Source organism: Empidonax traillii, unplaced genomic scaffold (genome assembly GCF_003031625.1).
Source record: "Empidonax traillii isolate 1590-97213 ecotype Southwest subspecies unplaced genomic scaffold, ASM303162v1 scaffold2000:size43768, whole genome shotgun sequence".
Classification (NCBI taxonomy): domain Eukaryota; kingdom Metazoa; phylum Chordata; class Aves; order Passeriformes; family Tyrannidae; genus Empidonax; species Empidonax traillii.
In genome coordinates, this window is record NW_020957193.1 from 5,614 (window position 1) to 16,187 (window position 10,574).

Sequence of the window (10,574 nt, forward strand, 5' to 3'; positions counted from 1 at the left end):
AAAAAAAAAAAAAAAAAAAAAAAAAAAAAAAAAAAAAAAAAAAAAAAAGAGTTGAATACTTCACAAAGAATATGCATCATAACCCTTTAAACTTTGAATAAACTGTAGCTGCAGTCGAAAAATCAGAATCCATAAGCAGTCTCTTAGAAGAATATTTAAATGATAGTAAATTAATCTGAAAGCATGCTTTAAACCCTTCAACCACCCTGCTTTCATCTGCTGGAACTGCACAGCATGTGCTGCGTTTTCAAAGTATCACTCAAGTTTTTCATCAGCCATTCCTCTGTATTTCTGAGAGTTCTGAATTTGAGTAATATGAGATGAATGGGGGGGGGAGAAATCTCGATAAAAACAGACCTTTCTCTAAAGTTAAAGCAGAATTATTTTCAGACCGAAATTGTGGCCGATACATGAAACATGTACACACCACACAATATTCATCAATATCTCTACAGTCTTTACAAGGGGCACTGGAAATCTGAGGGGAAAAAAAAAAAAAAGAGTAACTCAAATCCCCAAATTAAACACTTTAAGCTTCGAGGAAGAGCTAAAATGACTATAATCTGAATATTAGTGGAAATAAAAGCGAAGCTTGACTGTCTGTTCTGTCAAGGACCTTGTATATTTGGCAGTGTTTTCTGTCTAGACAGAATCTGCATTCCCTTCCACAGCCAAACACCCTCCTTGTCAACTGCAGGAAAAAAAAAAGGCCTTTCTTCAAATGTCAAAGGATTGAAAAAGATAAAGCAAAACGATCAAGATAATTTTAAGCCTTAGGAAGCTTAACTAAACAAAAATAGGGAGGGGAGACTTGTACGAACACGTATTTTAAAATAATTAAATAACATTTACATTGAAATTAGGCTGATAGCAGCTTTTAAACATCAAGAAAGACTTTTTTTTTTTTCTCTGAAAAAAAAGAATCACTTGAACTACACTACATTTTTTATATAAATAAATGATAAGATATAGATTAGGGTAGATGCACATTATAATATATTTACATACACATCTACACACACTACAGTACGTGTACAGACATGAACATAACTATTTGGGGAGAAAAGTTCAGAACTGCTCTCTCAAAATGTTTCCTAAAATGCCATGAACTTTTTGCATCTGTACTCAGGGATGTTCTAGCTGTCAAGTCTACAGAAGAGTTCTGATTCTTCTCTCCTCCAGATAAGCCCCCTCAACTGGATGAGCGTGCATCTCAACCTTTCACAAGAAACTGTGCAAATTAAAGCGTGGGAGATCAAAACCCTCGACAAAAAAAGCTCTAACTCACAGTAAATGATCTCTGCAAATCTGATAACAAAGAGTCTTCATTATGATGATGCTGCAGTGCCGCCACCTAAAGCCACTCTGTGGCAATCCGGCACATCCATGACTTCACCAGGGTTTTCCTGAAGGCTTTGTTTCCACTTCTTTTTTCTTCGATCAACTAACCAGAATATTTCAACACGTTTTTCTAGTGTTGTTCTCATAACACTTCTACTCATGGTTCCAGACCTGAATTGTTATTATATTCACTGTCCGTGGCCATTTACACAGTGGAAAATTAAAAGCACTTAATGGTGACATCTTTTTTTTTGGTAAAAAGGGTAATTATCCTTAAAAGTTACATTGTCTTTTAGGCAAAGTAAAAATTTTGTTAGAAAACAGCAGCTTTTTTACTGATTTTTCTAATTTTCCCATCAAGTGATATAATAACCTTCCTAGTTTTCCTGTCAAGTGATGGTACCCGTGGCAGAAACAGAACTTTATGACAGAGGTACCTTCCAGGCCCCTCTGTAACTACATCAGTAAGACATCCCACTTTCAGAATTCATTTTAACAGCTATTAGCCACATAAATTCCTTGAAGAGAATTATCCTACTATGAAGGCTCCATAAATCTCATTTTCATTTCTCAGTGCAAAGCCCAGTTTAACGGTCTAATCCTTTGTATAACAGGTATAAAAGACAACTTCCTCCACATTTGGCTTCTTTTATCTTACCAATCTCTTTTTATCTCTCCCTTTCGCAGGGGGACACGAGTAAATTGGTTGTTCTTTCCAGAGACAATTTCCAGGTGCCTGGGGTGGCATTCGCTTTTTTCTCAAAACCAGTTACGCCAGGAAAAAAAAAAAAAATCCAAACACAAAAAAAAACCCCCACACACCTCACCTGATGGAATCTGTGCTCAAATCGCATGCAGCAACTGGAGGCCGTGATGTCACAGAATTAGCTGGCCTCACCGTGTTTGGTTCACTTATATATGACATTTAAAACCTTCACAAAACGAAGGGCTCAATCGCTGCTTTCTACGGATTCCTTGGTTTGTTTAATTTCTTTCAGAACAATTCCGTGACAGAAACAAAAGCCATTTTTCGTTAATTCATTTTCCAGCAAGAAACAGCCCTTTCCGTGTCAATTGGTGGTGACAGCAGAGCGCTGCCAACGGTGCCAACCTAACACAGTGGCAGCATCAGCATCGACAGCACCACTCCTGACAGCTGGCAACGCAAAGCATAAGGAGATCTTGATTTTCAGGGAGAAGACCAAAGAGAAACATCAAATCAGAAGAGAAGTGGGAAGCAGCAAGAGAGAGCAGAGCAGGAGGATCTTGAAAAATTCAATTTAAAAGTTATTTTTACACCGCCACCGTGACCACTCTTAGATGGAGGAAAGGGAGCGTGAACCAGAAACTGGGGAAAGTGAATCTAAATCCGCTAAAACGTGTCATGGCGTTTAGTGAAATATCTTATTTGCTATTTATATTTATGTGGGGAAAATCCAGTGGAAGTTCTAAAGAGAAATAAATTCCTGGAGCATCAGGAGGTGGCCCACCAGCCCATGATCTGCCACACAGAATGGCTGCAGTGGCTTCAGGGCAGAGATATATTTTACCTCATGCAAGCATCACAAAAATACAGGGGGAAGAACAAGAGCAACGTGACCACCAACAGGTTTGCTCGTGGCTATTGAGATACTCGAGAGACAGAAAAGTGTAGGCAACATAAAACCCATCTGCTGGCAAATATAAACACTCATTACAGCAGGCAACAGGACTGGAGGTAATATTTCTTTCTAATAAATAACCACACAAAATGAAAAGTCAAGAGTGTGAGTGGGTACCAGAGACAAAAAATGCGTTATGGAAGAAGGGGGTTGGGGAATCACCATCTCTAGTTGCTGTAGATGTAAACAAGCTGTACTGCTGGAACGTGATTTCTGAATGGGCATGAAAACACTGGGATGGGTTTGTCCCTCTTCTGGGAGTATCTCAAAGCAGAAACAGTGCAAGTGATGGGACAGTCAGCACGACACCAGAGGGTGCAGATAACACAGCAAGGCCCAAATCACAATACCCAAGACTGAAAGGCTGAAATTATTCATCCAAACCTGTGTATAGCACTGATGGCTTTATTGACTGTAAATACACGAACACACTTGCACCTGGCAATAAAAAGCAAACAAAATACCAGAGCTTTATGCACCACATCAGAAAAAGTTATTAGCTTTCCTATTAAAGAGAAGCTGAAATGGGCTATGTCGGGTTTGAGTGAATGGTTTTTAAAACTGGCCGTTGAGAAATTTATCTACCATGTCCATAGTACAGAAGATTAAGAATTAGACCTTGGATTAATGCCAGGTACTTGATCTATCTGCTAAATCCCAACTGCACACTTATTTAAGAACTGGGCAAACAACAGAAGCACTAAAGTTTCAAGTTTGGAAAGGTGAGACCATGGTTAACTCTGCTCTTCCCCCAGAAGTGTGCTGACCAATGTTCTTTGTGTTTACAAGGGAATGCAAGATCTGCCTATGCATGTTTGCCACATGGGCAGTCACAGAGAAGAGAAGCAAACACTGGAGAGCATCATCATTCCAGGGAACTTCCTCACAACATCTCCCTCACGGCACAGTTCCCTCAGTGAAAGGGGCAAAACAAGTCTTAGTTCTGGTCTCCCTCTAAAGACCTGATTTAGAAATGCAAACTATTTCCTGTAATCTGTTCGTTTCTTGTCAAATAAATGTGAAAGACTGACCCAAACTAGTCGTACAGGCTTATTCCTGGAGTTTGAAAAATACCTTTCTGTTGGACCCCATCATAAAAAGGTCTTCTGGTGTTCCCAGAGTCTGCTTCATAACCTGGATAAAAACTGACTGTGACAGGTGTTTCCTCTGCCTTTCTGTGATCCACACATAACTTCTGATCCGAAGAGTTTCAGGTGATATCAAGCCACATATTCTTAATCATCCTAAGATCCCAAAAAGAGGTAACAGAAGTCTATAGTGGTTTTTAACACAGGTTGACCAATAATGTCTCTCTCCTCTTTTCTAGCCAGTGACTTTTGTCAAAATAAGTTTAGTCTCTGTTCTGCCTACTCCTGTTTTTATACTGAGGCAAGACAGAGGGAAGGAATTAAAAAGAATATTAGCTTAAGTAAGCAGAACTGACTTTGCTGCTACTGGAAAACACATGACCTGTAGGGCTTCATGTTGTTATCTCAACTATTCCACATTTTAGGTAAATTAGAAAATCTAATTTTGAATTAATTTAAAACTTCCACAAGACGATGCTGCTGAAGCACAAAATGCTAATCAAAAGCTGGAGATAAAAAGACCAGCTAAGTCTCTCCTCTATCACTGAAAATCACCATTTAAGTCCACAGCTAAAAGTAGGTGCTCATCACTTACTGCTAATTCATTCTCACACCAGGCAGGGTTGGGGGATAAAAAACAGAACAAATGCCTCCATCAGATTCTCCAGACTTGGGGCACGTTTATACAGCCAATATCAGAGGAGTTCCTACTGATGGTCCAAACCAGTCAGAGGAGAACATTGCCCACCTCACTGAGCCAACATTCCACCCAGTTTGGAGTCCATGTGTGCTGTATCTAAGAACTGAGGCTGCACACTTCCCCCTCGAATCCATCCAGTCCCTCCCAACTGCAAGGGAACCTGTTTACAGGAGTGGTTAAACACACACACAGGTTATTATCACTTTATGACCAGTTGTCTGCAAACCCATGATTGAATTCCACAGAAAGCGCCAAGAAAAAAAAAGACCAAATCCTCCCCACATCACACAGGCAGTTTAAATACTGCCACCAGCGCATGTTGAAATTATACTTCCAGCTGGACAAAGCAAGCTTGTTCATTTTCCACACCTGAAAGTTTATCAGCAGGACCTGCTCTTTACGCAGACAATTCAACACCACCTGCCAGTGCACCGAAAGACAGGAAAATCAGCAGGAAGATAATCTGAAATCAAAGAACTAACATGGGAATGTGCCAGGATAGCAACTCCGTTATTTAGTGGCCACAATCAATCTTCACAGCAAAGTTCATATTTTGCTTAACGCTGCTGTTCCTTCCTGCACATGTTCAAACTAAACAGTGTATCTGCATTGGTTTGTATTGTTACACTCCTCAACAAGCACCTTCTAAGAACCCCCATAATACAAATATTTTAAGTCCCAATATTTCTACACCCTATTTCTCTTTCTTCAGTTCATGAGTCACACAATGTACCACCCAGCTATGATTTCTCAGACTGCTTATTTCACTACCAGGATCTGTCAAAGCTGCAGTGGCAACCCCTGCTCTCTGCCCAGCACCGTCTTCAGAGCTTCTGCCTCACCCCCTCCACTTCAAGCTTCTGACTTTGCTTTTTTGCCCCTTTACTCCAAGTAATCAAAGGAGAAAATGACATGGGATTACAGAAATCTTGTTTCTGAGGGACTCTTGGAGACCATCCAGTTCAACCTCCCAACAGCAGGTGGGGTCAGCCGTGGCTCTGCCAGCTGAATCCCCACCACCTCTCTCTGTAACTTTGCTCTCTGTGCAAACATTTCCCGTGATGTCCATTCTGACCCTCCCAAGCCAAGATGCCTCTCGTCATCACAAGAAGAGTTTACCTTAACCACCTCAGTAGTTGCATTCCACTGCAGCCTGCTACTGCATTTCTACGTTCTAAGGGGCAGCAAGCCCAGACCTCTCAGCCACTTCTCTCAGGGTGTGTGCTTGAGGCACTGACCCCTCTCCCCACTGTCTCAACATCCTTCCTGAAGGGGAAGGCCAAACGCCACACACAGCACTCCAGGCAGGACCTCATCAGTGCCAAAGAGAAATAATAATAATAATAATAATAATAGTGCTCAACCTGCTAATCACACTCCTCCCCACGCAGCTCAGCAGGCAGCTTGCCTTTACTGACGATGTTGGTTCACGTTCAACCTGGTGTCCATCACCGCCCCCAGATCCTTCACAGCAGGGCTGCCAACCAGCCTGCCAGCTGCCAACCAGCCTGCCAGCTTCCAGCCCCTCCTGACAGGACTTTACAGGGAAGGCACCACCTGAACTTCCACCTACAAATGTATAAAAGAGCACAGATACATCGGTGCCAATAACGGACCCAGATTTCCTTGAAACGCGCTATACCCCAGGCACTCAGAGAATTAATCATAAAAATTACAGTTCTGGGCTTTTGAGAAATGGTTTGCTATGCAATCAAGTCTCTCCTGAATACTAGATGTTGCTTTTGATCTTCTTTTTTTTTGCTACAACATGATCAGTAACACATTTCCATAAACAGGCAATCGAGATACACCAAGAACTGCAGAACACTGTATCACAAAGCTTAATCCACTGCTTTCCCTTCTTTCACCACGGCTGCTCCTCTTGCAGCCAACTCCAAGAGTCCCAAGAGTGGCCATGGCAGGCAGAACTGAGCATTCCAATCAGCCAGCAGGAAATGTTTTAGTTCTCCTGTCAGTGCATGTACCCAGGTAACATTATATTGCTAAGCACATTAGAAGGGCTTTTCCTCACAGAGAGCTGCCCAGCATGAATGCAGCTCTTGAGCTTTTCATCAGTCTCATCTGCTTGACCGTGATTTTCTGTTATTTATAGGTGACTTGGGCACTGCTTTTGTCTGGATTCTGGTTTTGTTTGTTCTTGTTCATGGCAGATGAAACCTCTAGCTCGAATGCAAACACTTGGATCACATTCTCTGAGGCCAAGGTACCGCAGGGTACTGAGTCTGCTGATGTTGAACAATGAATCTGTTCATGTTTGACCCTGTAAAGCAGTCATCCTTTTGTTTTTATTTTATTATTTTATGGTCTGCTTTTCTGTCCTCACAAGTTCAACGTCTTTACAAACTTTACAGCCTTGAAGCCCCTGTGATTTTGGTGGTCTGCCCTCAGGAACAAAAGGAGAAGCAGCAAGGCACGCTCATCCTGGGTCAGGCACGCGACACACCACTTGCTAACCTCCCAACAGACACTGAAATTTGGGAACTCCCCTGCCTGCCCAGGCAACCCTGTGGGAGAGAGAGACACACACATCATCTCCCTGCACTCAGCTCAGAGCTGCACTGATTGCAGGATCTGTCCAGGACATACGTCTGCATTTGCAATCCATTCCTAGTTACAAACCCACACAGCAGGCTGGACAAGCCAAAACTTCTAATATTCCGAGGTGGTTTCTAACCCAAAGCACTTGACAGGAAATCTGGCAGCTTAGAACGTGCCATGTGCAGGTTCCCAAATTCCCTCAGGCTCTCCTGGCTGGGAAGGGACAGATGCAGTGGCTCAGAGCGTGCCACGAGCTATCAGCACCCTCTCACTCCGCAGCCTCCAAGGCACGAGGCTAAAGATGCCAAGTAATATTTAAGCAATCATCAAAGATCTTCTTCATAATGTAACAAAGAAAAAGCTACTTGCCATTTTACACAAGTTCCTAAAAACTAATCAGCACATTTTTCAGGAACACCTACACGGGTTGGACCCTGCCCACAGTAAAAATAGGAGTTACAAGAATGATTTTTGCTCGCAAAATTGTCTAATAAAGGTTAAAATTAAATAGTTCTTTTTGAAAATGGGACTTAAACTTATAAAATTAAAGCTTCAGCACTCAGTCATGCCCAAACTTAAGCTGACCATGACTTTCTAAGACTGTCTTATGACAGCAGAGTGTATGCAGTGAATGGGTTCATCTCGTTTTACTTTCAGAAACTAAACAGAGAAAAAAACAGGAAGTTCACTTTTTTATCAGAGGATTATTCATGTTATTTTTTTTTTTAACAAATGCAAGGGTTTACATAAAAATTATTTATAACTTCAACTAGGACTGAAGGTCTAGTACTACTAACCTGACCTCAGCCTTCACCTCATTCCTGTGGTAGGTTCTTCCATTATTTAAAAGTCATTTCCTGCAAACATTTACAACCCACAGAATATTGTATCAGTAAATCTGAATGTTAAGCACACATTATCAGCAGATGCTACCAGCAAGAGACTGTGGTAAAGCAGAAAAGGATCACAGTGCCTGTCACTCAGTTTTTAGGACTCCAGGAGCTCAGTACACCTCAGATAAAAGAACAATATCTCCAGTGCTGCTAAGGTATCCACACATAAATATGAACTGTCTGTGAGTGTACACACAGGCAGGAAAGGCAAGCCCGAAACAAGAATTAGGAGTTTCTTGGCTCATTTAGCACAGATAACGAAGGCAGACTCCTCTTTCGCCCCCTGCAGATGGAATAAGTAACAGTTACAGGAAGAATGGAGAAAGTCCAATTGCACAGTAACATGCTCAAGGAAAAGAATCCAAACCGAGGGAAGAACACAGAGAAGGCAACAGCTGAGAGAAGGTTTCGTTCCACAGAGTTTTTGGGTGCTGCACATTATCAAATACACGAGGTCTGGTAAAGAGCTTACTTACATTCTGTCTCGCACCTTTTAACTTCGTATTTCAAATGTTTTGTGGAAAACAGCCTTCACTTCCAAACCACCCGTTTCTTCTTATGTTTTTAGGAATGTTTAATGTATCTGTCACCAAAACTGTCAGAGTGCTTTGCACACAAGCGCCACGCTGGCAGGTTGTGGATGTTTTTTGTATATGGTCATTGCTCAGCCACAGAGGATCCCCACTCATGACTATTGCAACAGAAGCAACCAAAACCACTGGCACTGATTTTTCAACATCAAAGTATTTTAACAGACGTACCAAGAAGCCCTTCTACTTGCATCAATACGCAGTTCTACTCTGGTTTTGGGGTTAATAATAACCCAAAAGTGCACATCGAGTATGCTGTTCCTCTCTACCCAAGGAAACTAAGAAAAAAATATTTTCTTTCTGCATTTAAAGTTTAATACCCCTGCAGCAACTTCTCTATGTGTACCCCACAGAGGCTACCCAGTCCAACAAAATCTTATTGCAAAACTCAGAACATGTGTTGACTACTCGTGGCAAGTATATGTATTCTTTATGACTGCTGGGCAGTTGAGATTTCATGGGCATAGCCTGTTTATACTTAATTATCTTATTTCCCAAAAAAAAAAAAAAAATCCACCAAAAACCAAACACAAAAGAAAACCCCACCAAAAGAAAAAAAAAAAAACAAACAACCAACCAACCAAACCACAGGATATATTTGGGGGAATATATATATATATATATAAAGACACCTTTCCCCCTAATTTATTCATCTGGAAAGAAGCATTTTGCAAGGTGATTTGTTTGCTTGCACCACCTAGTGGGGTTTAGTTTAATCTCCCCAAGCATTCAGAGGTCAGTGGTGTTCCTACTTCACGACACCAGTGACAGACCACATTTTCTGTTTCAAGCCCGCATGACCCGCTGACAACTCTACACTTACACATTTCCACTCATCTATAAAAACACAGCACAGAAAAAATCCTGGGAAACAATACCTGTTTTGCTTGCACTGAGTTCTGCAGGGACTTAACAGAGATGTCACAGAAAAACTGCTTCACAATGTGGTGTTGATGAGTTTCTAATCCGAAGTGCACGTCGGCAGTACCTTGTCAGAGCACACCATCCATAATCTCCGGAGCCTGAACAGATTGTAAGGTGATAACAAGGCCACACACTGAGATGTGGAAGGTTTCTCCGGGGGGTTTGAATCAATCCTCCGGCAGAGGCAGGCACGCAGCGCAGAGATCCGTCTGCAGGAGTGACAGCTCACCAGGGAGCAGCAACCACCTGTGACAGAGTCCACCTGCAGTGGAACAAGCACCTCTGTGGTGCTCCCAGGCTCTTCTGCCCCAGTCTGTGCTCATGAGAGACTGTGCCCCAGTCACACCAGATCTTCCACATGCAGTTTTCAGAGAAGGGACCCAGAGAAGCATTTACAGAAATCCACACCACCTTTCTTTTCTACAACATTATTTCGTCATTTCAACTTTATCAGTTTCGGTTCTCACCTCATTACAGATCTGTATTTGTAACTTACACAGCCACAGATGAGGAAAAAAATGCTATGCCCACTTGGCAAGAAGGAACTCGTCACAGATGTTTCATCTGGTTGCACGGGAAGACTTTGGGGAACGATGCAAGACTTCCTACCCTCCCATAAACTTCCACACGAGAGAAGAGGAGAGGGAAACATTTTCGTTTCAGGGTGGTTCATAAAATAAAGCTGTTTATTCTAGAAACAACGCCTCTTTTTCTTCCAAAAGAAACAGATGCAAGCAACAACTGCATTGACATGCACGTACAGCCCCGGGCTATGGCAGTGTCTAGGACAGTTAAACACCATCTACTGCTAAACAACA

The 10,574-nt window shown here is 42.0% G+C and overlaps 1 protein-coding gene across 2 annotated transcripts in view; it reads right to left on the reverse strand.

The window, feature by feature from the left end:
• PIGK (phosphatidylinositol glycan anchor biosynthesis class K) overlaps window positions 1–10,574 on the reverse strand; it is a 36,782-nt gene that overhangs the window by 1,053 nt on the left and 25,155 nt on the right. The window lies entirely within an intron of this gene.